Source organism: Lissotriton vulgaris, chromosome 5 (genome assembly GCF_964263255.1).
Source record: "Lissotriton vulgaris chromosome 5, aLisVul1.2, whole genome shotgun sequence".
In the NCBI taxonomy this organism is placed as follows: Eukaryota; Metazoa; Chordata; class Amphibia; order Caudata; family Salamandridae; genus Lissotriton; species Lissotriton vulgaris.
Window position 1 is genome coordinate 1,564,988,612 of NC_141693.1, and position 27,760 is coordinate 1,565,016,371.

Consider the following 27,760-nt stretch of genomic DNA (forward strand, 5'->3'; position numbering starts at 1 on the left):
TGGAGTCGAGCCAGCCAGGAGTCGAACCTGGAATCTTCTGCTCCGTAGGCAGACGCGTTATCCATTGCGCCACTGGCCCACTGCTATCTCTACACGACGGGGCAGAGTACTAGACCAGTGCATATGCGCTCTGGGATATGGTCGGTAGTGTGCACGCTAGACAGGTTGAATAAGCTGGGAAAATTATAGCTCTTTCACATTAAGTAGTGAAGAGTCAAATACTGAGGTCTATGAAGGGATCACTTAAGGAACTCACCGAATGTACAGGCAATAAAAGTCACAACAACTTTAACAGCCACTGCTCTCTTGGGCAAAGAGTAGTGATGTCACTTTGTATATTTTGTTCCCTGCTCTGATTGGATCAAAGTCTTTTCGATTTGGTCAGAACTCGCGATTTAACTAGTTCTTTTCCACTGCGGTGCAAGTGCAGAGGGCGGTGTGGCGGGAAATACAACTTTTTGCGCACATTATACATCGCAACTGGAAAGAACCACTGTTCCGCAGACACAATACATTTGTTATTTATTTTTCTAGAACCGTGGCCAATGGCCATGCACTAGTATCACAGATGCCACGTTATTTTGACCAGTTTAAATGGAAAAAGTCACTAGCAGCTGCATCCGTGACAGCCATTATGAAGGTCCACGCCTTCGAGACCACGCTTGTAAAGGTGCTTTTTAAAAAACATTTCACTAGCATTTATTGTTCGATGAAAATATTGGGCCCTTTGGCAAATCGACAGTTATCTGTTTTACAGTTAAAACAGACCTATCGAGAAACTCTGATGGCCCACTTTAAAAACTAAATATTGGCGTTAAATTCCTAGTATGTAACTTAATCAAATGCGTAGCTGTTTATGTAACGAAATTTACAGGTCAGTTTATTATAAAACCAGACAGGACGGAACTTCATGGTCTAACAGGCATGATGTAGTTTCTTATAATGTTTATAGATCATTGTAATGTTTATATTATTGGTTGAAAAAAGGTGCCTCCACAATTCGAGCCAGCCAGGAGTCGAACCTGGAATCTTCTGCTCCGTAGGCAGACGCGTTATCCATTGCGCCACTGGCCCGCTGTGTATGAAGTCTTCAAAGAACAGGCAATAGCCAAATCACAGGTGAGGTGCTACAAGTTGGTGCTGTGACAGACAGTAAGGATATAGCGGCGCACTCTACAATAGAAAACACACAGTTCTAGGAGCTAAGTACAATATCAACTCATTTCAAGTCGAAGCTCTGAAGCCAGCCTACAGGTTTGTGGAGCTTCAGAGCCCTGCTCACTTTACTGCTTTGCAGAGATGAATGCTGCCTTCGAGGGGAAAGGCTTCTTGGCTTTGCCTCCTCTAACTGCAGAAATGCGGCTGGAGCCTGACATCTTACAATTCCTTCCGTTATATATAACAATATATAACATTTTGCAGACAGTACTACATGACAACTACAAACAAACTACTATATGCTATAAACAAACAAAATCAGTTCTACAGTCTTTCAGATAAGGTGGCCTGCCAGGAAGCATCCTGTTGGCCTTGCGCCTGTGGTCACACAATGAAGGGAGCAGGCGCTGTAAGTATTGGTTGGGTACTTCCTTTGGTAATGACTAGGCCACTGACGCCAGAAGCCTCAGCACACACTGATATGTACGCACGTGGGCTACTTTCGTGCTTGACCGGTGTTCCGAGGAGTGCTGTACCCCCATCGAGCTTTGTACCCTCTGTGGTGCCGTATCACCGGGGGTAGGAATACCTAGGCCGCAGAGTGGGGCCTAATCTACACTGTTTCTAGGTGTAGATTTTAGCGTTGGATGGAGAGAGAGGTGGGCGAGGGGATAGACGTTCATATTGGATGCTGTCCATGACGTTCACGGATGCCCCAGTGTTGATCATAGCATGTACCGGGGATCCTGCGATCGGTACGTCGCACATTGGTGGCGGCAGACTCTGCGCACCATCTCTGCCAATGAAGGACACGAAGTACACCTCATCATCATCGTCTTCCAAACTAAACACCGCGCGGGAAGCATCACTGCAAGGACCAGGGTCTTCAAGCGACAGCTGATGCACACTGCCAGAGGCCAGGGGCCGGCAGGGTGCGCAGTGAGGCTGGGGGTGAGGAGCCGGAAGACAGACAGGGCCCCTGTAGCCACGTGGTGGGCCTCTCCAGCGTCAGGGCACTACTCGCTTCTCCCCCTCCAGGGCGCTCGCCGAGGCATCACACAACGGGGGGGGGCGGCGGAAAGCGTGTCCCCGGGCCCAAAGGACAGGCTCCTTGTGTTTGAGTGTCCTCCATATATTGCAGTATTATACCTTTATGTTTACTTTATATGCTTTTGTAACCTGCACACGTGTCACTTTTTCCTCCTGTAATGCACCGTTTGTTACCTCTTGTATTTTGTTAGCTCACGATTGCCACTTTTGCCGCATGCAATGTAACGTTTGCTTTTGTAATTTGTTCACTTGTAATGTTCTCATGTATCAGTTCTGTTCCTATTGTGAAGTATTGTGAAGCGCTCTGATACCTTCGGGTAAAGTCTGCGCTATATAAAAACGCATACATAAAATAAAATAAAATAAAAGGACACGATGTATTGCATCAAGGAGCAGCCTTCGGGCATGCGTTGACACACAGCTTCAAGAAAAAAAAGAAAAGCACACACTTCTCCCTCCCCCCTCCCCACCCCACTCCACCTCCCCCCCCCCCCCCCTGATCACCCAGTGTTCCTAAGAGAAGGTTAGAATTTGTTCAACTATAATAGTGCGCTACATGTGTATGTCACAAAAATTAAATTTCCCATAAAAAATAAGTTCTTTGTCAAGACCACTGTAACCTTTCTTTTCTTTATAATTAAAACAGAGCATCCGGCATCCGGGAATGCATCTTTTGTTTTATGCTATTAAATAAAAAAAAAGATATTTGTGTCCATTTCCCCTATATATGTTTTAATTAAAATGCCGCCATTTTGGCAAAGTACAGTAGAGTAACTTTTTAACACACGTCTAGTTTCATGTTGTCATTAATAATTGCACTTCTTAACAAAGGGCTGAAATGAGCACTTTGTGCGTGGAGTCGAGCCAGCCAGGAGTCGAACCTGGAATCTTCTGCTCCCTAGGCAGACGCGTTATCCATTGCGCCACTGGCCCACTGCTATCTCTACACGACGGGGCAGAGTACTAGACCAGTGCATATGCGCTCTGGGATATGGTCGGTAGTGTGCACGCTAGACAGGTTGAATAAGCTGGGAAAATTATAGCTCTTTCACATTAAGTAGTGAAGAGTCAAATACTGAGGTCTATGAAGGGATCACTTAAGGAACTCACCGAATGTACAGGCAATAAAAGTCACAACAACTTTAACAGCCACTGCTCTCTTGGGCAAAGAGTAGTGATGTCACTTTGTATATTTTGTTCCCTGCTCTGATTGGATCAAAGTCTTTTCGATTTGGTCAGAACTCGCGATTTAACTAGTTCTTTTCCACTGCAGTGCAAGTGCAGAGGGCGGTGTGGCGGGAAATACAACTGTTTGCGCACATTATACATCGCAACTGGAAAGAACCACTGTTCCGCAGACACAATACATTTGTTATTTATTTTTCTAGAACCGTGGCCAATGGCCATGCACTAGTATCACAGATGCCACGTTATTTTGACCAGTTTAAATGGAAAAAGTCACTAGCAGCTGCATCCGTGACAGCCATTATGAAGGTCCGCGCCTTCGAGACCACGCTTGTAAAGGTGCTTTTTAAAAAAATTTCACTAGCATTTATAGTTCGATGAAAATATTGGGCCCTTTGGCAAATCGACAGTTATCTGTTTTACAGTTAAAACAGACCTATCGAGAAACTCTGATGGCCCACTTTAAAAACTAAATATTGGCGTTAAATTCCTAGTATGTAACTTAATCAAATGCGTAGCTGTTTATGTAACGAAATTTACAGGTCAGTTTATTATAAAACCAGACAGGACGGAACTTCATGGTCTAACAGGCATGATGTAGTTTCTTATAATGTTTATAGATCATTGTAATGTTTATATTATTGGTTGAAAAAAGGTGCCTCCACAATTCGAGCCAGCCAGGAGTCGAACCTGGAATCTTCTGCTCCGTAGGCAGACGCGTTATCCATTGCGCCACTGGCCCGCTGTGTATAAAGTCTTCAGAGAACAGGTAATAGCCAAATCACAGGTGAGGTGCTACAAGTTGGTGCTGTGACAGACAGTAAGGATATAGCGGCGCACTCTATAATAGAAAACACACAGTTCTAGGAGCTAAGTACAATATCAACTCATTTCAAGTCGAAGCTCTGAAGCCAGCCTACAGGTTTGTGGAGCTTCAGAGCCCTGCACACTTTACTGCTTTGCAGAGATGAATGCTGCCTTCGAGGGGAAAGGCTTCTTGGCTTTGCCTCCTCTAACTGCAGAAATGCGGCTGGAGCCTGACATCTTACAATTCCTTCCGTTATATATAACAATATATAACATTTTGCAGACAGTACTACATTACAACTACGAACAAACTACTATATGCTATAAACAAACAAAATCAGTTCTACAGTCTTTCAGATAAGGTGGCCTGCCAGGAAGCATCCTGTTGGCCTTGCGCCTGTGGTCACACAATGAAGGGAGCAGGCGCTGTAAGTATTGGTTGGGTACTTCCTTTGGTAATGATTAGGCCACTGACGCCAGAAGCCTCAGCACACACTGATATGTACGCACGTGGGCTACTTTCGTGCTTGACCGGTGTTCCGAGGAGTGCTGTACCCCCATCGAGCTTTGTACCCCCTGTGGTGCCGTATCACCGGGGGTAGGAATACCTAGGCCGCAGAGTGGGGCCTAATCTACACTGTTTCTAGGTGTAGATTTTAGCATTGGATGGAGAGAGAGGTGGGCGAGGGGATAGACGTTCATATTGGATGCTGTCCATGACGTTCACGGGTGCCCCAGTGTCGATCAGAGCATGTACCGGGGATCCTGCGATTGGTACGTCGCACATTGGTGGCGGCAGACTCCGCGCACCATCTCTGCCAATGAAGGACACGAAGTACACCTCATCATCATCGTCTTCCAAACTAAACACCGCGAGGAAGCATCACTGCAAGGACCAGGGTCTTCAAGCGACAGCTGATGCACACTGCCAGAGGCCAGGGGCCGGCAGGGTGCGCAGTGAGGCTGGGGGTGAGGAGCCGGAAGACAGACAGGGCCCCTGTAGCCACGTGGTGGGCCTCTCCAGCGTCAGGGCACTACTCGCTTCTCCCCCTCCAGGGCGCTCGCCGAGGCATCACACAGCGGGGGGGGGGGGGGCGGCAGAAAGCGTGTCCCCGGGCCCAAAGGACAGGCTCCTTGTGTTTGAGTGTCCTCAATATATTGCAGTATTATACCTTTATGTTTACTTTATATGCTTTTGTAACCTGCACACGTGTCACTTTTTCCTCCTGTAATGCACCGTTTCTTACCTCTTGTATTTTGTTAGCTCACGATTGCCACTTTTGCCTCATGCAATGTAACGTTTGCTTTTGTAATTTGTTCACTTGTAATGTTCTCATGTATCAGTTCTGTTCCTATTGTGAAGTATTGTGAAGCGCTCTGATACCTTCGGGTAAAGTCTGCGCTATATAAAAACGCATACATAAAATAAAATAAAATAAAAGGACACGATGTATTGCATCAAGGAGCAGCCTTCGGGCATGCGTTGACACACAGCTTCAAGAAAAAAAAGAAAAGCACACACTTCTCCCTCCCCCCTCCCCACCCCACTCCACCTCCCCCCCCTCCCTGATCACCCAGTGTTCCTAAGAGAAGGTTAGAATTTGTTCAACTATAATAGTGCGCTATATGTGTATGTCACAAAAATTAAATTTCCCATAAAAAATAAGTTCTTTGTCAAGACCACTGTAACCTTTCTTTTCTTTATAATTAAAACAGAGCATCCGGGAATGCATCTTTTGTTTTATGCTATTAAATAAAAAAAAGATATTTGTGTCCATTTCCCCTATATATGTTTTAATTAAAATGCCGCTATTTTGGCAAAGTACAGTAGAGTAACTTTTTAACACACGTCTAGTTTCATGTTGTCATTAATAATTGCACTTCTTAACAAAGGGATGAAATGAGCACTTTGGTGCGTCGAGTCGAGCCAGCCAGGAGTCGAACCTGGAATCTTCTGCTCCGTAGGCAGACGCGCTATCCATTGCGCCACTGGCCCACTGCTATCTGCACACGACGGGGCAGAGTACTAGACCAGTGCATATGCGCTCTGGGATATGGTCGGTAGTGTGCACGCTAGACAGGTTGAATAAGCTGGGAAAATTATAGCTCTTTCACATTAAGTAGTGAAGAGTCAAATACTCAGGTCTATGAAGGGATCACTTAAGGAACTCACCGAATGTACAGGCAATAAAAGTCACAACAACTTTAACATCCACTGCTCTCTTGGGCAAAGAGTAGTGACGTCACTTTGTATATTTTGTTCCCTGATCTGATTGGATCAAAGTCTTTTCGATTTGGTCAGAACTCGCGATTTAACTAGTTCTTTTCCACTGCAGTGCGAGTGCAGAGGGCGGTGTGGCGGGAAATACAACTGTTTGCACACATTATACATCGCAACTGGAAAGAACCACTGTTCCGCAGACACAATACATTTGTTATTTATTTTTCTAGAACCGTGGCCAATGGCCATGCACTAGTATCACAGATGCCACGTTATTTTGACCAGTTTAAATGGAAAAAGTCACTAGCAGCTGCATCCGTGACAGCCATTATGAAGGTCCACGCCTTCGAGACCACGCTTGTAAAGGTGCTTTTTAAAAAACATTTCACTAGCATTTATTGTTCGATGAAAATATTGGGCCCTTTGGCAAATCGACAGTTATCTGTTTTACAGTTAAAACAGACCTATCGAGAAACTCTGATGGCCCACTTTAAAAACTAAATATTGGCGTTAAATTCCTAGTATGTAACTTAATCAAATGCGTAGCTGTTTATGTAACGAAATTTACAGGTCAGTTTATTATAAAACCAGACAGGACGGAACTTCATGGTCTAACAGGCATGATGTAGTTTCTTATAATGTTTATAGATCATTGTAATGTTTATATTATTGGTTGAAAAAAGGTGCCTCCACAATTCGAGCCAGCCAGGAGTCGAACCTGGAATCTTCTGCTCCGTAGGCAGACGCGTTATCCATTGCGCCACTGGCCCGCTGTGTATGAAGTCTTCAGAGAACAGGTAATAGCCAAATCACAGGTGAGGTGCTACAAGTTGGTGCTGTGACAGACAGTAAGGATATAGCGGCGCACTCTACAATAGAAAACACACAGTTCTAGGAGCTAAGTACAATATCAACTCATTTCAAGTCGAAGCTCTGAAGTGATAGGGCTGAGATTTCGATCAATACCTTATCACTATCGATCTAAAACCCCGCTCTGGTCGACTGAATCTTTATTGCCTGTCATTGAGAAATAAAGTGCATCTTTACCAAATTAGTTCCCCCATTAAAGGACTCTGCTTCAAAGGATCACAAACAACTTCTAGCTTTCAAAGGTTTATTATAAGTTGTAAGTACAAGCATCTCAAGATGAGATTCACCAAATACACGGGCCCAACTACATACACGTGTTCTCTGAAAGCCCTCAGACGAACAACGGAAACTATCAATACCAGTTCTAAAAACAATAGTGCCGTTAGCATAGACACGTATTGAAATCTATCGCTCATTACAGGCGGAAAGAAATTACAGGTTAGGCTTTCCCTACCCTGCACTAGATGGTATCCCTACTTAACCAGGTCTCTACCTATCAAAGGTGTCAGCAGTGAATGACTCCCATAGGAAGCCACCCACTCTCGAACTCTTGATGAAAACCTATAGTTCTCCAGTCATGACCCCTCTCTGCCTACCCATCCGCTCTCTTAAGGGTCCTCAGGCATCTGCTCTAACTCCACCCAGGGGTGCTGTCCCTAATACAAAATCACAACAACATTTAGGACGCCCCTCGTGAGACGCCCCTCACGTGGTGTAGCTTCTGGCTGTTTCCATGATGAGGCCTTGCGGTTAGAGTCGACCTTGCTTTCCAGACGCTTCTCCGGCCCGCTGATACCCCTTAAACATTCCGGAACCCTCCTACATGTCTGGTCCATTTCAAGAACAGGCTTCTATTCATATTTAATAATTGAATACCCCCTTTTCTCTTCCAGACAGACATTTGGAGCCAAGTCCCAAATCTTATGGTTTTCCACCTGCGTCACAACATTCCCCTTTCCAGACTAATACGTGTAAATCAACATTTAAAGCTTTCCAGCCCTACAACAGTTTTATAATATTCGATTTCTTCTTTAATTGTTAGCATGTTAATACTCTTATTCTACTGATTCAGTAAACACATCTGTAAATCAAAAACCCACTCATTAATTCTAAACATTAGTGCAATCCACATTGTATATTTCAGTCGCCTTCCCCCTCCCGCCTTGCTCAGGCCCTGAGGCCTACCACGTTCTACGTTTCCGTATGTCATCTTGCATTTGACAACTGCACAACATAGATTCAAGAATATTCACGTTGAATAAAATCACATAGTATCACATTTTGCGAATTAATAAAAGAACTCACATCTATATAATATAGTCCTTCTGAATAATATAATGTAATCATAACATGAGTGCGGTCCAAGAAATGAAAGGTATACCAGTCTGATTCCTTCTGTCATGGCCATGCATGAGGCCTGTCTCTTTCCGTGCTCACAGCACGCCATCTTCCTATTAGCAGCTACATTTAACATGGACCATGATTAATCACATCTAATAAAGTTATACATTGCACTCATGTCTTCATTAGTTCCACTTCTATATGCATTCTCTAAGTTAACCACATAATTTCAGAATATAGATGTAGTTACTATCAGCACTCATGGCATTTCTCTTCATGGTTTGTGCTTACTACGTATAAGTGTGATGCATTTCTACATTTTGGTTAGTTTGCGCTCTCTCAGTTCCCCCCTTTGATGACCTCTCGGGGTCATCATTAACATTTAAACTGCAGTGATTGCTAGCATAACCCGTTTCTGTGTTTGCAAAGCCCTCAGACTTCGGTACTGACTATCTTGTATGGCAGCCAATCTCTGCAGCTGTTTACTTCGAGCTCTCTCTGACCTTCTTGATCTGTACCATTTGAATACCCTCACCAATCCCCACAACACAATCCCACAGATCAATATTATGATGATAGGTTTCAGTATTTTCCACACAAAGCTTTTGCCTAAGGTGGTGAGCCAACCTCCTGCGTCACTTATCCCCTGGCCCACCTTTTCCCAGACATTTTCTCTGCTCAAGTCTTCGATCTCCTTGTGAATATCAGTTATGTTCCTAATAACTTTATCAAGGGGCTTCGAATTGTCTGGAATGTAGGTGCAACATTCTTGGACCTTCAAAGCCTTACAGACTCCGCCCTCTTTTGCTAATAGGACATCTAAGGCAAGACGGTTCTGAAGAACCATAGCCCTTATCGATTGCATCTCTCCTTCTACCAGCATTAAGGACTGAGCAGTACTGGCAGACAACCTGTCTACGACTGTTGCTAGCCGTCTAATTTTAACATCATTAAGAGCTAATCCCAGAAGTGGGAACACAGCTCCAAAGACATCTCCAACCATTTCTGCACTCACATCTCTCCTTCCTCTCGATGATGTCTTGCCCTCAATTATCTCTAAGTCTTGGGCATGATATATTTTAGGGAAGATAATTGCCAAGTAACATGAGCCATACCAATTATCAGGTAGCTTCACGTAGGCATTTCTCCCACATACAAAATATACGTTAGGAATCACTTGCATTCCTTTCAGGAAGTCTTTGGTGTAATACTCCAAATTGAAAGCATGTTCACAGCTAACCTCTCCCACGTATACATTTTCATAATACGTTTTGGCTCTATGGAGACATAACTTTCCTCTCTTTGTTCTATCTAAAGCTATTGGACCACTACTACCCTTTCTCTTGTGTGCCTTTTCTTCTTCGGTCCAATCCGTTTTCCATTGTCCTGATTTCTTCAAAATCTTTTGTCTCCTATTCCGATCATCCACCTGCCCTATGAACTTCTTCTCGACCTCTGACACCTTACATGTCAGGTTATTTCTGCGGGCATGTGAAGTGTCTAATGTAATCCAAGGAATGAAGAACTTGGCCAATCTGTCTTCACTCTTCCAGTAGTCCCATTTGTTCATTTGCTTATAATTTGGGACTTCTGGTAACACTGAGTCATAATTGGAGAAATAGTATTCAAAACTATCTCTCCCATAAAATATACTAAGCAATAAGCTACATGTAATGCCATAAGTCAGCGGGAGGTGATGATAACGAATGCCTTCATCCACAGATGCCGGCAACTGCATGCAGACATAGCAGTCCTTGACCTCCATGGCATCTACATATTCATACAGTAATTTTGCATAAGCATTTGACCTAAAGTCACCTTGGGACTCATCTACATGTAACCTGCGGGCTTCTGCAGCCAATAACGCTTTCTTGTGTGTGTTTTCCCCTTTCTCACCAGCAATGGTGGGTGTAAGCGCTTCTGCAGATGCCACATCAGTTACCTTTGCCTCCTCCTCACGTCCCTTTACATAAGAGACCGTTACCACTAAAGCTATTAGTATTATCACTCCTACTATTAGTGTACCTATTATACATTTCGCTCTGCGGTTCTGAGTACCGGCCTCCATTTCGTCAGATAGTGTGGTTCTCTCTTAACTCAGCACAAAGTTCCCTCCTTTTCTTCGTTCCTTTACTGTCTCTTTTACTCCTTTTGTCCTGAGAACCACGCAACTGGAAGCTGACAACCCTTTCCGCCAAAGTCCTTTTTAGTTCAAATACAGACAACCCTAGCCCTTCTCCATCATCTCAGGGAGAGTCCCTAAGAATCTCTGCTTCCTAGGCGCTAGGTAATCTTCTTTTCTTCACGCTTATTTACAAAGTCTTTTAAGCATCCACTATCAGGCGCTCGCCTGCAGCTTCGACAGCAAAGTTCAATATTTCCAGACGAAGGTTGTGCTCTTCTGCGGCTGATATCTTTGAACCAAAATCAGGGAATTGCAATTCTGTGAGAAACATGTCCTTTATCTTGCTGAGGCGGGGAGGACGGGGGAGCATGAATGTCAGAGACCCTTCTTGTTCGACACCGGGCACTAACAATCTTATCTCCACTGTCACGATGGGCTCAGAACTGGACACCACCACCGCTCTGATCCTCCCCGTCACCGGTTTCGAAGCCATCTGTCACCAGATATGTCCACTCGGGGGTGGAGTATCTTCTGTTAGGCACACGCACTCTTCTTGACCTCCTCAACTCTGGTGCTTCAGCGCCCTGAGCACCGTCTTCTGGGTCTGAGTCTTCTGATATCGGAGGAAGGGTTCTCTCCAGAGTTGACCTTAGGCTAGAGCTCCTTCTCTGCGGCCAATCAGCTTCTCCGCGTACCCTTCTACTCCTTCTTCTCCTCGTTGGTTCACGCTCCCTGTCAGACCTGTCAGTGTCTGACTCGTACTCCCAGCTACTTTCTCCTTCAGTAGCGTTGTCTGTTTCGCTGTTGTACTGACCGTCCTCAGCTTGGTCAGACTCGTTCCCTGCTTCCTCTGGCACCTCTACAGCTTGGCTAGCCCCCTCTATGGCTTCTCGGTCCGCCTCTGGACGTCTATCCGAGAGAGGAGCTGTTTCTATCAGAGGTGCTGGAACTCTCCGCGTATGCGACGCGTGGATCCAATTGGGCAGGCCTCCCACTTTCACGGCTGTGTTTGTGGTCAGGATGATCTGGAAGGGCCCACGCCAACGAACATCCAAGCAGCTGCTTCTTACGTGCTTCTTCACCAGGACCCAATCTCTTCCCCAGTGAAATCCCACACTTCTGGAGCGACTGTCTCCCTCAAGTCCCAGGGGAGCTCGTCTACTGTCAGAGTGGGATACAGCTCCACACATATTCTGGAATTCGCGACTTTAAAGTCTGCATCATCATCATTTGTCAGTACCTCCACTCCTTGCGGAGTACAGTATATAGTGCAGTTCAATTTGCACAAAAGGTCTCTTCCTAGCAGACATACAGGACTAGAATCGCAAACCACAAACTGGTGCTCCTCACTGTACTTCCCTATTTTCACCTGCACGGGCTCAGTCAAGGGACTGGTCATTCTCTTGTTAGCGACCCCCACCACTTGTATGGTCTCCCCCGACATGGGCAGGCCTGGGACTGCGGCTGATCTGATCGTGGATCGAGTGGCTCCTGTGTCCACTAGAAATGTCGTGGGGAACCCTGCCACTTCGGCCTCAACATAGGGTCCCCTTTGGTCTACTTCCAGGGCTGCCCCGAGGATGCAGTCATCTCTTTCCACTCTCTGTCCCGTTAGTGGGTCCACATAATAGCATTCCTCTCCTCCTACAAACAGGGGCATCTGTCTATATGTCTTACCCATAGTCCCTACTCTGGGTGCCTGCGGGAACTGGGCTCGGGGAGGAGGCCCCCCTTTGAGCACCTTTCCCTGGAATTGCGTTATCCCTCTTGTAGGCGCACCCTGAGTCTCTTCCTCTTCCACCTCTTGGTCTCCTATCTCAATATTATAGGGACACTCGCGTTTCCAATGCCCCAGCTCGTTACACTGGTGGCACCTAGTCGTTTTCTTTAAGGTAGCTACATCTATCCTAGGTCTAAAGGTGGAGTTCTCCTCATTGCCCTTGTTCCGGCTGTATTGTTTCTTTCCTCCAGTACCGGTTCCTGGTTGCTGTTGCTGCTGTCCTCCCTTTCCTGCTGCCTGCATCTGTACCACCATCAGTTTCTCCTTTAGTTTCTTAGCCTTAGAATCTATCTCATCACAGCAGTACCTGGCATACCTCAGTATTTCATCTAGGGGTTTGTTTTGCCAACAAATCAAGTGCTGCTGGATCATTAAACTAATATCCGGTCTCAGGCCTAGGACAAACTTGGACACAAACTGCCCTATGTCCCTCGGATCCATGACATCCAGACCGCTATACTGTTTAAACGCCTTCAGCAATCTCTCATAGTATTCGTGTACTGTCTCTTTGGGTTCCTGTCTCGTTCGGTCAATTTTTACCCAATCTATGTCTTGCATTGGCACTTTCTCTTTCAGCCACGTCATTACTCTTTCGAATTTTGCCATCACACTCTCAGCCGGCCCATTAGTCCTAGCGTCTCTCTCTGGCTCTATGATGGGCCACTCAGCGCTAACCTTGCATGCGGTCCACAAATCTCCTGGCACCACTATGTCAAACAGTGTGTTCAAATCTATCCATAGGACCTTTGAGATTTTTACGAACCTCTCAACTTGCTTATACCACTCCACAGGGTTTTCCCGCAGTTTGGGGAAAGAGGTGGTAAAAGCAGCTAAATCCCCCCTACTCCAAGGGACGTGGACGTAGGTCCCATTTGCGACTTCCCTCAAAGGGTATGTCTCTACTCCCTGCTGTCCTCCTGGGGTCATCATAAGTGTACTTCTCCTAACGGTCCCTCTCTTGGACCACCTCTCTTCCCACTTATCTAGGGCCCTCCATGTCCTTATTCCAGTGATCAGTTCCTTTATGTGTGTTTTCAATCCGATGGTTCGCCTCTCATCTAGGTCTCGGTCTGTGTAATGTAGCCTGTGGTTGCCTTGTAAGGCTTTGGTTCTTGACAGGTCTACCATATACTTGCCTGCTAGTTCCACTAATTTCTCATGGGTTGCTCTCGCCTTTCGAGTTACGTCCTTTGCTATGAACAGAATTTCATCCTGCTCATACATGTCTATTCTTTCTAGGGGCAGGGTACCATCTACCATGTCATCCAGATCTGACTTTAAGCTGGAGACATCGAGTCTTTTGGCTTTTATTTCTGCTCGCAATAATTCCTTCGAGGGAGGTTGACAGGTGTCTCTCCCATCCCAACTCCGGGCCCTACGTTTGGGTTCTGGAGAGTTGGGGAGTGCTCTCTCTTGTTCCCATCTCTCCAGATCCCAGGCTCGGCCATCCGACCTTGGAAGGTGATGGAACACGGGCCTGTTACCCCCCTTCTCACCTTGCCCATTCTCTCCTCTCTTCTCACAGTAAGTTTCTCTACTACTCTCCTTTCGGTCTCCATTCTCCCTTGGCCTCGTATCACTCAGTATCTGATACGATCCCTCCTGGTTTCCCATATTCCCTGGGCTGCGCTCATGTCCGTCGTCGCAAGGACTATGGTACGGCCTCTCGCAACTCCCACTCTGTTCCCTCCTGCTGGGCTCACAGTGGATACACTTAAAGCTATCCCTGTACTCCCGAGCCCTCCTGTCTTCTTCATTATGTATCGGGGGAGACACCCCCCCGTTCTCTGGGCCCCCATTTTCCAGCTTTGATCTACCTCCACTCCGGGCCCAATGGGTGAATCCCCTACTGTCTTTCTCCCTTCCGTCCCACTCCGGACTGCTCTCTTCAGCCCCGCAGTGAGTCCGGGCTCTGCTGTCCTGACTTTCCCTTTCAGCTTCTGCCGCTATAATGTTCTTTTGAGCCTCAACTGCCTCATCCCATTCCTTCATGTACTCGTTGAACTCCTGAAAAGATTTCCGTCCTGGTCCCCTCATATCCTCTGGCCATCTAATATCCCCCAGATCGCCTGTTGTGTGTGCTGGGGTGCTCCAATCTCTTGGTATCGGCAACTGACTTGGGGAATTGATCGTATCCTTCCTTCTTGCCATCTCTGCTCTTTCTCTGTCCCTTCGTACCCGCTCTTCCCCTCTAGCCCTGTCTGGGTCATATACCGACACTATAGGACCTATGGTAACAGGTACCTGTAGTGCATCAGGTAATGCGTAGGATGTGGCACACGCCGTTTCTGGCGCTCTTTGCACCACAAACCTCCCGACCACCTGTTGCACTTGGCTAGGCTGGGACAGTTCTTTCTTTGCAGCGGGATCCCAATCGGAACTGGGAAGCGGCCCATGCTCTCCTGCATTGCCCCCCCCTTTCTCGGCATCTCCTTCTGCTCTGTTATACGGAGGCGGCCTGTCTGTCAATAATCTGTTTATCAGGCTGTCCTCCGTCTCGCTCTCGTCATCCTCCTCTAGGGGGCTTTTATTTCCGGGCATCTCTAACACTGGATACAATTTGTTTACTTCCATGTTATGCGCCCTCCATCTTTTAGCATCCTCATCCCACTTAGCATCCTGTACTGCTCTTACCGAGCGTTTCACTCTTTCCTGTCGTCTGTTCATGTTCTTTTCATGCGCTGCCCTAATCCATGCATTGAGGGCTTCAAACTGTGTTGGTCTAGGCAAGGGTCTCGTAGCGGTCATAACTGCTTTTAGTCTGTGTAGCACCTCTAATCTATACGTCCCGTACTTCGGGAACGTGAGTTCCTCATTTCCATCTGTCATCTTACTCCACTCTGAAATCCACAGAATCGTGTGCAGCCCAACATTTACCCCCATGTAATGAGCTGGCGTACCCTCCGGCGGGGCTTCTTCCCCCTCGTACGATCCCCTGCGCTCTCTTTTAAACAGCGCTCTTAACCATTTAAAACACTTCATAATTATGCGCAAGATTTCCAGCTTGAATACTTTGTTTACTTCCTGATGACAATCCACCAATCCTAGCGCGACTTCGCTAGCTGGCCTATCGCAGCGCGGTCTTTCACCGGCCGACCAATCCCAGCGCGGCACCTTCTGACGTCACTAGTCTCCGCTTCGCAGCAGCACCCCTCCTTTCTCAACTCTCCTCGCGGTCATGCATGCGTCCCATTCACACACCGAAAAATGACTACTTCCGACCAAGCGGTCACTTCTCTCGACTGTACGTCCACAGTCTATCTGTAATTATTAACACAACTGACGAGATGTCTGTCGTCTCTCTGATAGGTTCTTTACGCACACAGTAACTTCCGACCAGCGTCTGTTACTCGCGCACTCACTCCCCCTATCTGGTCCTTCGAGTGGTCACTGGTACCTCATGACCCCCTTCACCCTGGTTAATAATTACTTCTGGGTGTCCGATACACCCGAACCACTTAAGCTCTCCTTGAGCCTAAGATTTCCACCGGTTGCGCGCGCTCACAACCTGTTCCACAGTCTCTCTACAGTCATTCAACTCCGCCAGACATTACAACATAGATACAATACAAGACACCGCAATCTTAACACGCATGACCCTTTATACTCACTCTCGACCGATACTGCTGCTTTTCTGTCTCACGTCATCCGGTCCTTCTTCCGCGGGCGGTTCTTCCGATCATCAATCTCTAGGGGCCTGGGGGTAATCTAACCTGGCCTAGATCACCTTCCTCAAGAAGGCAACCATTCTCTATAGCTACCAACTGATAGGGCTGAGATTTCGATCAATACCTTATCACTATCGATCTAAAACCCCGCTCTGGTCGACTGAATCTTTATTGCCTGTCATTGAGAAATAAAGTGCATCTTTACCAAATTAGTTCCCCCATTAAAGGACTCTGCTTCAAAGGATCACAAACAACTTCTAGCTTTCAAAGGTTTATTATAAGTTGTAAGTACAAGCATCTCAAGATGAGATTCACCAAATACACGGGCCCAACTACATACACGTGTTCTCTGAAAGCCCTCAGACGAACAACGGAAACTATCAATACCAGTTCTAAAAACAATAGTGCCGTTAGCATAGACACGTATTGAAATCTATCGCTCATTACAGGCGGAAAGAAATTACAGGTTAGGCTTTCCCTACCCTGCACTAGATGGTATCCCTACTTAACCAGGTCTCTACCTATCAAAGGTGTCAGCAGTGAATGACTCCCATAGGAAGCCACCCACTCTCGAACTCTTGATGAAAACCTATAGTTCTCCAGTCATGACCCCTCTCTGCCTACCCATCCGCTCTCTTAAGGGTCCTCAGGCATCTGCTCTAACTCCACCCAGGGGTGCTGTCCCTAATACAAAATCACAACAACATTTAGGACGCCCCTCGTGAGACGCCCCTCACGTGGTGTAGCTTCTGGCTGTTTCCATGATGAGGCCTTGCGGTTAGAGTCGACCTTGCTTTCCAGACGCTTCTCCGGCCCGCTGATACCCCTTAAACATTCCGGAACCCTCCTACATGTCTGGTCCATTTCAAGAACAGGCTTCTATTCATATTTAATAATTGAATACCCCCTTTTCTCTTCCAGACAGACATTTGGAGCCAAGTCCCAAATCTTATGGTTTTCCACCTGCGTCACAACATTCCCCTTTCCAGACTAATACGTGTAAATCAACATTTAAAGCTTTCCAGCCCTACAACAGTTTTATAATATTCGATTTCTTCTTTAATTGTTAGCATGTTAATACTCTTATTCTACTGATTCAGTAAACACATCTGTAAATCAAAAACCCACTCATTAATTCTAAACATTAGTGCAATCCACATTGTATATTTCAGTCGCCTTCCCCCTCCCGCCTTGCTCAGGCCCTGAGGCCTACCACGTTCTACGTTTCCGTATGTCATCTTGCATTTGACAACTGCACAACATAGATTCAAGAATATTCACGTTGAATAAAATCACATAGTATCACATTTTGCGAATTAATAAAAGAACTCACATCTATATAATATAGTCCTTCTGAATAATATAATGTAATCATAACATGAGTGCGGTCCAAGAAATGAAAGGTATACCAGTCTGATTCCTTCTGTCATGGCCATGCATGAGGCCTGTCTCTTTCCGTGCTCACAGCACGCCATCTTCCTATTAGCAGCTACATTTAACATGGACCATGATTAATCACATCTAATAAAGTTATACATTGCACTCATGTCTTCATTAGTTCCACTTCTATATGCATTCTCTAAGTTAACCACATAATTTCAGAATATAGATGTAGTTACTATCAGCACTCATGGCATTTCTCTTCATGGTTTGTGCTTACTACGTATAAGTGTGATGCATTTCTACATTTTGGTTAGTTTGCGCTCTCTCAGAAGCCAGCCTACAGGTTTGTGGAGCTTCAGAGCCCTGCACACTTTTCTTCTTTGCAGAGATGAATGCTGCCTTCGAGGGGAAAGGCTTCTTGGCTTTGCCTCCTCTAACTGCAGAAATGCGGCTGGAGCCTGACATCTTACAATTCCTTCCGTTATATATAACAATATATAACATTTTGCAGACAGTACTACATTACAACTACAAACAAACTACTATATGCTATAAACAAACAAAATCAGTTCTACAGTCTTTCAGATAAGGTGGCCTGCCAGGAAGCATCCTGTTGGCCTTGCGCCTGTGGTCACACAATGAAGGGAGCAGGCGCTGTAAGTATTGGTTGGGTACTTCCTTTGGTAATGACTAGGCCACTGACGCCAGAAGCCTCAGCACACACTGATATGTACGCACGTGGGCTACTTTCGTGCTTGACCGGTGTTCCGAGGAGTGCTGTACCCCCATCGAGCTTTGTACCCTCTGTGGTGCCGTATCACCGGGGGTAGGAATACCTAGGCCGCAGAGTGGGGCCTAATCTACACTGTTTCTAGGTGTAGATTTTAGCGTTGGATGGAGAGAGAGGTGGGCGAGGGGATAGACGTTCATATTGGATGCTGTCCATGACGTTCACGGATGCCCCAGTGTTGATCATAGCATGTACCGGGGATCCTGCGATCGGTACGTCGCACATTGGTGGCGGCAGACTCTGCGCACCATCTCTGCCAATGAAGGACACGAAGTACACCTCATCATCATCGTCTTCCAAACTAAACACCGCGCGGGAAGCATCACTGCAAGGACCAGGGTCTTCAAGCGACAGCTGATGCACACTGCCAGAGGCCAGGGGCCGGCAGGGTGCGCAGTGAGGCTGGGGGTGAGGAGCCGGAAGACAGACAGGGCCCCTATAGCCACGTGGTGGGCCTCTCCAGCGTCAGGGCACTACTCGCTTCTCCCCCTCCAGGGCGCTCGCCGAGACATCACACAACGGGGGGGGCGGCGGAAAGCGTGTCCCCGGGCCCAAAGGACAGGCTCCTTGTGTTTGAGTGTCCTCCATATATTGCAGTATTATACCTTTATGTTTACTTTATATGCTTTTGTAACCTGCACACGTGTCACTTTTTCCTCCTGTAATGCACCGTTTGTTACCTCTTGTATTTTGTTAGCTCACGATTGCCACTTTTGCCGCATGCAATGTAACGTTTGCTTTTGTAATTTGTTCACTTGTAATGTTCTCATGTATCAGTTCTGTTCCTATTGTGAAGTATTGTGAAGCGCTCTGATACCTTCGGGTAAAGTCTGCGCTATATAAAAACGCATACATAAAATAAAATAAAATAAAAGGACACGATGTATTGCATCAAGGAGCAGCCTTCGGGCATGCGTTGACACACAGCTTCAAGAAAAAAAAGAAAAGCACACACTTCTCCCTCCCCCCTCCCCACCCCACTCCACCTCCCCCCCCCCCCTGATCACCCAGTGTTCCTAAGAGAAGGTTAGAATTTGTTCAACTATAATAGTGCGCTACATGTGTATGTCACAAAAATTAAATTTCCCATAAAAAATAAGTTCTTTGTCAAGACCACTGTAACCTTTCTTTTCTTTATAATTAAAACAGAGCATCCGGCATCCGGGAATGCATCTTTTGTTTTATGCTATTAAATAAAAAAAAAGATATTTGTGTCCATTTCCCCTATATATGTTTTAATTAAAATGCCGCCATTTTGGCAAAGTACAGTAGAGTAACTTTTTAACACACGTCTAGTTTCATGTTGTCATTAATAATTGCACTTCTTAACAAAGGGCTGAAATGAGCACTTTGTGCGTGGAGTCGAGCCAGCCAGGAGTCGAACCTGGAATCTTCTGCTCCCTAGGCAGACGCGTTATCCATTGCGCCACTGGCCCACTGCTATCTGCATACGACGGGGCAGAGTACTAGACCAGTGCATATGCGCTCTGGGATATGGTCGGTAGTGTGCACGCTAGACAGGTTGAATAAGCTGGGAAAATTATAGCTCTTTCACATTAAGTAGTGAAGAGTCAAATACTGAGGTCTATGAAGGGATCACTTAAGGAACTCACCGAATGTACAGGCAATAAAAGTCACAACAACTTTAACAGCCACTGCTCTCTTGGGCAAAGAGTAGTGATGTCACTTTGTATATTTTGTTCCCTGCTCTGATTGGATCAAAGTCTTTTCGATTTGGTCAGAACTCGCGATTTAACTAGTTCTTTTCCACTGCAGTGCAAGTGCAGAGGGCGGTGTGGCGGGAAATACAACTGTTTGCGCACATTATACATCGCAACTGGAAAGAACCACTGTTCCGCAGACACAATACATTTGTTATTTATTTTTCTAGAACCGTGGCCAATGGCCATGCACTAGTATCACAGATGCCACGTTATTTTGACCAGTTTAAATGGAAAAAGTCACTAGCAGCTGCATCCGTGACAGCCATTATGAAGGTCCACGCCTTCGAGACCACGCTTGTAAAGGTGCTTTTTAAAAAACATTTCACTAGCATTTATTGTTCGATGAAAATATTGGGCCCTTTGGCAAATCGACAGTTATCTGTTTTACAGTTAAAACAGACCTATCGAGAAACTCTGATGGCCCACTTTAAAAACTAAATATTGGCGTTAAATTCCTAGTATGTAACTTAATCAAATGCGTAGCTGTTTATGTAACGAAATTTACAGGTCAGTTTATTATAAAACCAGACAGGACGGATCTTCATGGTCTAACAGGCATGATGTAGTTTCTTATAATGTTTATAGATCATTGTAATGTTTATATTATTGGTTGAAAAAAGGTACCTCCACAATTCGAGCCAGCCAGGAGTCGAACCTGGAATCTTCTGCTCCGTAGGCAGACGCGTTATCCATTGCGCCACTGGCCCGCTGTGTACGAAGTCTTCAGAGAACAGGTAATAGCCAAATCACAGGTGAGGTGCTACAAGTTGGTGCTGTGACAGACAGTAAGGATATAGCGGCGCACTCTACAATAGAAAACACACAGTTCTAGGAGCTAAGTACAATATCAACTCATTTCAAGTCGAAGCTCTGAAGCCAGCCTACAGGTTTGTGGAGCTTCAGAGCCCTGCACACTTTTCTTCTTTGCAGAGATGAATGCTGCCTTTGAGGGGAAAGGCTTCTTGGCTTTGCCTCCTCTAACTGCAGAAATGCGGCTGGAGCCTGACATCTTACAATTCCTTCCGTTATATATAACAATTTATAACATTTTGCAGACAGTACTACATGACAACTACGAACAAACTACTATATGCTATAAACAAACAAAATCAGTTCTACAGTCTTTCAGATAAGGTGGCCTGCCAGGAAGCATCCTGTTGGCCTTGCGCCTGTGGTCACACAATGAAGGGAGCAGGCGCTGTAAGTATTGGTTGGGTACTTCCTTTGGTAATGACTAGGCCACTGACGCCAGAAGCCTCAGCACACACTGATATGTACGCACGTGGGCTACTTTTGTGCTTGACCGGTGTTCCGAGGAGTGCTGTACCCCCATCGAGCTTTGTACCCTCTGTGGTGCCGTATCACCGGGGGTAGGAATACCTAGGCCGCAGAGTGGGGCCTAATCTACACTGTTTCTAGGTGTAGATTTTAGCGTTGGATGGAGAGAGAGGTGGGCGAGGGGATAGACGTTCATATTGGATGCTGTCCATGACGTTCACGGATGCCCCAGTGTTGATCATAGCATGTAGCGGGGATCCTGCGATCGGTACGTCGCACATTGGTGGCGGCAGACTCTGCGCACCATCTCTGCCAATGAAGGACACGAAGTACACCTCATCATCATCGTCTTCCAAACTAAACACCGCGCGGGAAGCATCACTGCAAGGACCAGGGTCTTCAAGCGACAGCTGATGCACACTGCCAGAGGCCAGGGGCCGGCAGGGTGCGCAGTGAGGCTGGGGGTGAGGAGCCGGAAGACAGACAGGGCCCCTGTAGCCACGTGGTGGGCCTCTCCAGCGTCAGGGCACTACTCGCTTCTCCCCCTCCAGGGCGCTCGCCGAGGCATCACACAACGGGGGGGGGGGCGGCGGAAAGCGTGTCCCCGGGCCCAAAGGACAGGCTCCTTGTGTTTGAGTGTCCTCCATATATTGCAGTATTATACCTTTATGTTTACTTTATATGCTTTTGTAACCTGCACACGTGTCACTTTTTCCTCCTGTAATGCACCGTTTGTTACCTCTTGTATTTTGTTAGCTCACGATTGCCACTTTTGCCGCATGCAATGTAACGTTTGCTTTTGTAATTTGTTCACTTGTAATGTTCTCATGTATCAGTTCTGTTCCTATTGTGAAGTATTGTGAAGCGCTCTGATACCTTCGGGTAAAGTCTGCGCTATATAAAAACGCATACATAAAATAAAATAAAATAAAAGCACACGATGTATTGCATCAAGGAGCAGCCTTCGGGCATGCGTTGACACACAGCTTCAAGAAAAAAAAGAAAAGCACACACTTCTCCCTCCCCCCTCCCCACCCCACTCCACCTCCCCCCCCCCTCCCTGATCACCCAGTGTTCCTAAGAGAAGGTTAGAATTTGTTCAACTATAATAGTGCGCTACATGTGTATGTCACAAAAATTAAATTTCCCATAAAAAATAAGTTCTTTGTCAAGACCACTGTAACCTTTCTTTTCTTTATAATTAAAACAGAGCATCCGGCATCCGGGAATGCATCTTTTGTTTTATGCTATTAAATAAAAAAAAAGATATTTGTGTCCATTTCCCCTATATATGTTTTAATTAAAATGCCGCCATTTTGGCAAAGTACAGTAGAGTAACTTTTTAACACACGTCTAGTTTCATGTTGTCATTAATAATTGCACTTCTTAACAAAGGGATGAAATGAGCACTTTGTGCGCGGAGTCGAGCCAGCCAGGAGTCGAACCTGGAATCTTCTGCTCCCTAGGCAGACGCGTTATCCATTGCGCCACTGGCCCACTGCTATCTGCACACGACGGGGCAGAGTACTAGACCAGTGCATATGCGCTCTGGGATATGGTCGGTAGTGTGCACGCTAGACAGGTTGAATAAGCTGGGAAAATTATAGCTCTTTCACATTAAGTAGTGAAGAGTCAAATACTGAGGTCTATGAAGGGATCACTTAAGGAACTCACCGAATGTACAGGCAATAAAAGTCACAACAACTTTAACAGCCACTGCTCTCTTGGGCAAAGAGTAGTGATGTCACTTTGTATATTTTGTTCCCTGCTCTGATTGGATCAAAGTCTTTTCGATTTGGTCAGAACTCGCGATTTAACTAGTTCTTTTCCACTGCGGTGCAAGTGCAGAGGGCGGTGTGGCGGGAAATACAACTGTTTGCGCACATTATACATCGCAACTGGAAAGAACCACTGTTCCGCAGACACAATACATTTGTTATTTATTTTTCTAGAACCGTGGCCAATGGCCATGCACTAGTATCACAGATGCCACGTTATTTTGACCAGTTTAAATGGAAAAAGTCACTAGCAGCTGCATCCGTGACAGCCATTATGAAGGTCCACGCCTTCGAGACCACGCTTGTAAAGGTGCTTTTTAAAAAACATTTCACTAGCATTTATTGTTCGATGAAAATATTGGGCCCTTTGGCAAATCGACAGTTATCTGTTTTACAGTTAAAACAGACCTATCGAGAAACTCTGATGGCCCACTTTAAAAACTAAATATTGGCGTTAAATTCCTAGTATGTAACTTAATCAAATGCGTAGCTGTTTATGTAACGAAATTTACAGGTCAGTTTATTATAAAACCAGACAGGACGGAACTTCATGGTCTAACAGGCATGATGTAGTTTCTTATAATGTTTATAGATCATTGTAATGTTTATATTATTGGTTGAAAAAAGGTGCCTCCACAATTCGAGCCAGCCAGGAGTCGAACCTGGAATCTTCTGCTCCGTAGGCAGACGCGTTATCCATTGCGCCACTGGCCCGCTGTGTATGAAGTCTTCAGAGAACAGGTAATAGCCAAATCACAGGTGAGGTGCTACAAGTTGGTGCTGTGACAGACAGTAAGGATATAGCGGCGCACTCTACAATAGAAAACACACAGTTCTAGGAGCTAAGTACAATATCAACTCATTTCAAGTCGAAGCTCTGAAGCCAGCCTACAGGTTTGTGGAGCTTCAGAGCCCTGCACACTTTTCTTCTTTGCAGAGATGAATGCTGCCTTCGAGGGGAAAGGCTTCTTGGCTTTGCCTCCTCTAACTGCAGAAATGCGGCTGGAGCCTGACATCTTACAATTCCTTCCGTTATATATAACAATATATAACATTTTGCAGACAGTACTACATTACAACTACGAACAAACTACTATATGCTATAAACAAACAAAATCAGTTCTACAGTCTTTCAGATAAGGTGGCCTGCCAGGAAGCATCCTGTTGGCCTTGCGCCTGTGGTCACACAATGAAGGGAGCAGGCGCTGTAAGTATTGGTTGGGTACTTCCTTTGGTAATGACTAGGCCACTGACGCCAGAAGCCTCAGCACACACTGATATGTACGCACGTGGGCTACTTTCGTGCTTGACCGGTGTTCCGAGGAGTGCTGTACCCCCATCGAGCTTTGTACCCTCTGTGGTGCCGTATCACCGGGGGTAGGAATACCTAGGCCGCAGAGTGGGGCCTAATCTACACTGTTTCTAGGTGTAGATTTTAGCGTTGGATGGAGAGAGAGGTGGGCGAGGGGATAGACGTTCATATTGGATGCTGTCCATGACGTTCACGGATGCCCCAGTGTTGATCATAGCATGTACCGGGGATCCTGCGATCGGTACGTCGCACATTGGTGGCGGCAGACTCTGCGCACCATCTCTGCCAATGAAGGACACGAAGTACACCTCATCATCATCGTCTTCCAAACTAAACACCGCGCGGGAAGCATCACTGCAAGGACCAGGGTCTTCAAGCGACAGCTGATGCACACTGCCAGAGGCCAGGGGCCGGCAGGGTGCGCAGTGAGGCTGGGGGTGAGGAGCCGGAAGACAGACAGGGCCCCTGTAGCCACGTGGTGGGCCTCTCCAGCGTCAGGGCACTACTCGCTTCTCCCCCTCCAGGGCGCTCGCCGAGGCATCACACAACGGGGGGGGGCGGCGGAAAGCGTGTCCCCGGGCCCAAAGGACAGGCTCCTTGTGTTTGAGTGTCCTCCATATATTGCAGTATTATACCTTTATGTTTACTTTATATGCTTTTGTAACCTGCACACGTGTCACTTTTTCCTCCTGTAATGCACCGTTTGTTACCTCTTGTATTTTGTTAGCTCACGATTGCCACTTTTGCCGCATGCAATGTAACGTTTGCTTTTGTAATTTGTTCACTTGTAATGTTCTCATGTATCAGTTCTGTTCCTATTGTGAAGTATTGTGAAGCGCTCTGATACCTTCGGGTAAAGTCTGCGCTATATAAAAACGCATACATAAAATAAAATAAAATAAAAGGACACGATGTATTGCATCAAGGAGCAGCCTTCGGGCATGCGTTGACACACAGCTTCAAGAAAAAAAAGAAAAGCACACACTTCTCCCTCCCCCCTCCCCACCCCACTCCACCTCCCCCCCCCCCCCTGATCACCCAGTGTTCCTAAGAGAAGGTTAGAATTTGTTCAACTATAATAGTGCGCTACATGTGTATGTCACAAAAATTAAATTTCCCATAAAAAATAAGTTCTTTGTCAAGACCACTGTAACCTTTCTTTTCTTTATAATTAAAACAGAGCATCCGGCATCCGGGAATGCATCTTTTGTTTTATGCTATTAAATAAAAAAAAAGATATTTGTGTCCATTTCCCCTATATATGTTTTAATTAAAATGCCGCCATTTTGGCAAAGTACAGTAGAGTAACTTTTTAACACACGTCTAGTTTCATGTTGTCATTAATAATTGCACTTCTTAACAAAGGGCTGAAATGAGCACTTTGTGCGTGGAGTCGAGCCAGCCAGGAGTCGAACCTGGAATCTTCTGCTCCCTAGGCAGACGCGTTATCCATTGCGCCACTGGCCCACTGCTATCTCTACACGACGGGGCAGAGTACTAGACCAGTGCATATGCGCTCTGGGATATGGTCGGTAGTGTGCACGCTAGACAGGTTGAATAAGCTGGGAAAATTATAGCTCTTTCACATTAAGTAGTGAAGAGTCAAATACTGAGGTCTATGAAGGGATCACTTAAGGAACTCACCGAATGTACAGGCAATAAAAGTCACAACAACTTTAACAGCCACTGCTCTCTTGGGCAAAGAGTAGTGATGTCACTTTGTATATTTTGTTCCCTGCTCTGATTGGATCAAAGTCTTTTCGATTTGGTCAGAACTCGCGATTTAACTAGTTCTTTTCCACTGCAGTGCAAGTGCAGAGGGCGGTGTGGCGGGAAATACAACTGTTTGCGCACATTATACATCGCAACTGGAAAGAACCACTGTTCCGCAGACACAATACATTTGTTATTTATTTTTCTAGAACCGTGGCCAATGGCCATGCACTAGTATCACAGATGCCACGTTATTTTGACCAGTTTAAATGGAAAAAGTCACTAGCAGCTGCATCCGTGACAGCCATTATGAAGGTCCACGCCTTCGAGACCACGCTTGTAAAGGTGCTTTTTAAAAAACATTTCACTCAGAGCAGGTCCTAGGCCTTCTGAGGCCCCGGGCGAAAGGGAAGATGTGAGGCCCCCTAATTGCATATTGCGTCACAAGAAGTGACATCACAGAAAGTGACTTCGCAGGACTTTTGATCTTAGTTATTTGGCATCACTGAAACAAACTACTGTGGATATCAGTAACATGGACAAAAAGTAGAGGGGATGGAAAACAGGTGAGCAAATATCCATGAGTGTAAAACTTGCCGGCTCCTTGAATGATTAGTTGGACATGCCCCCAAATTCCCGCCAAGATCACTCCGCTCGGCTGCGGCACACAATCTGGTAGTCTCTGAATTTAAAAAGTCTCAATGGGGTGTAAGAAACTTAGTAGGCAGAACATCAGAACTCTGGAACTCCCTTCCACTTTCACCTGAACGGATAACAAATCTGTTAGCATTCAGAAAAGCCTTAACACTTGGATTTTCAATCCGTAGCTTCCTTTCTTCACTGCTTACCAATTTAGATGGTTACCTGTTTGCTCCGAGTCCAGCGCCTAGACACCTCAGGGTATTAGTACGCTATATAAGTCTCACTTTAATATTATTTCATTTCATTTAGTCTGTTTAGTGATTCACCATTTCAAGGGCTGGCCTCACATTTGTCTAAATGACGGGGATCACACACTTTCAGGGACACAATCTTTCCTGTTCACAGAAGAGTGACAGAACTGAAGTGGATGTACACACTTCAACAACTTGGCTCATTTAGTGATGTGCATGTGTACATTTATTTATTTTTTCTACCTGTCGAGAAACCTCTTCCATTCCCTGCATCTTAAGTGCAATAATTTATGATGATTCTTTGAGTCACAACGTGGATTTTTGAACTGGAATTGCCTGTTTAGCGCTCGGAAGCGTCACATATTTGTGTAAAACCCATGTGACTTGGACCCAGCATCCCTTATCTCTGAATGTCGTCTAGACCGTAATTTGGCTGTCTTTTTTTTTATCAGGCTACTCACACATTTTTTTTGAACGATTGCAAACATTTTAAATATTTTACCTTTCTTTTACCCCTTTTCTTGTGTGGTCAGACACTTAATTTCTGAGATTTTCAAGGTGTCCAAGTCCGCGCGGGGGCACTTGAGGTAAAACAGACTCCCAGAGGGTCTCCTGACGCTGGGCCTCTGCAGGCAGGCCATTGTATTGAAGAGTCTCTCATCATAGGGGCCTTCTCCGAAGCCA

At 45.9% G+C, this 27,760-nt stretch overlaps 11 non-coding genes across 11 annotated transcripts; all 11 read right to left on the reverse strand.

The window, feature by feature from the left end:
- Positions 1-6: 6 nt before the first annotated feature.
- TRNAR-ACG (transfer RNA arginine (anticodon ACG)) lies at positions 7-79 on the reverse strand. The gene has a single exon. It is a non-coding gene; the product is annotated as a tRNA-Arg (tRNA).
- Positions 80-1,001: 922 nt separating this feature from the next.
- Positions 1,002-1,074, reverse strand: TRNAR-ACG (transfer RNA arginine (anticodon ACG)). The gene has a single exon. It is a non-coding gene; the product is annotated as a tRNA-Arg (tRNA).
- Positions 1,075-3,068: 1,994 nt separating this feature from the next.
- TRNAP-AGG (transfer RNA proline (anticodon AGG)) lies at positions 3,069-3,141 on the reverse strand. The gene has a single exon. It is a non-coding gene; the product is annotated as a tRNA-Pro (tRNA).
- Positions 3,142-4,062: 921 nt separating this feature from the next.
- Positions 4,063-4,135, reverse strand: TRNAR-ACG (transfer RNA arginine (anticodon ACG)). The gene has a single exon. It is a non-coding gene; the product is annotated as a tRNA-Arg (tRNA).
- Positions 4,136-6,123: 1,988 nt separating this feature from the next.
- On the reverse strand, positions 6,124-6,196 carry TRNAR-ACG (transfer RNA arginine (anticodon ACG)). The gene has a single exon. It is a non-coding gene; the product is annotated as a tRNA-Arg (tRNA).
- A 922-nt stretch (positions 6,197-7,118) lies between these two features.
- TRNAR-ACG (transfer RNA arginine (anticodon ACG)) lies at positions 7,119-7,191 on the reverse strand. Its single transcript has one exon. It is a non-coding gene; the product is annotated as a tRNA-Arg (tRNA).
- Positions 7,192-19,741: 12,550 nt separating this feature from the next.
- TRNAP-AGG (transfer RNA proline (anticodon AGG)) lies at positions 19,742-19,814 on the reverse strand. Its single transcript has one exon. It is a non-coding gene; the product is annotated as a tRNA-Pro (tRNA).
- A 922-nt stretch (positions 19,815-20,736) lies between these two features.
- Positions 20,737-20,809, reverse strand: TRNAR-ACG (transfer RNA arginine (anticodon ACG)). Its single transcript has one exon. It is a non-coding gene; the product is annotated as a tRNA-Arg (tRNA).
- A 1,995-nt stretch (positions 20,810-22,804) lies between these two features.
- Positions 22,805-22,877, reverse strand: TRNAP-AGG (transfer RNA proline (anticodon AGG)). The gene has a single exon. It is a non-coding gene; the product is annotated as a tRNA-Pro (tRNA).
- Positions 22,878-23,799: 922 nt separating this feature from the next.
- Positions 23,800-23,872, reverse strand: TRNAR-ACG (transfer RNA arginine (anticodon ACG)). The gene has a single exon. It is a non-coding gene; the product is annotated as a tRNA-Arg (tRNA).
- A 1,992-nt stretch (positions 23,873-25,864) lies between these two features.
- TRNAP-AGG (transfer RNA proline (anticodon AGG)) lies at positions 25,865-25,937 on the reverse strand. Its single transcript has one exon. It is a non-coding gene; the product is annotated as a tRNA-Pro (tRNA).
- Between the last annotated feature and the right edge of the window lie 1,823 nt (positions 25,938-27,760).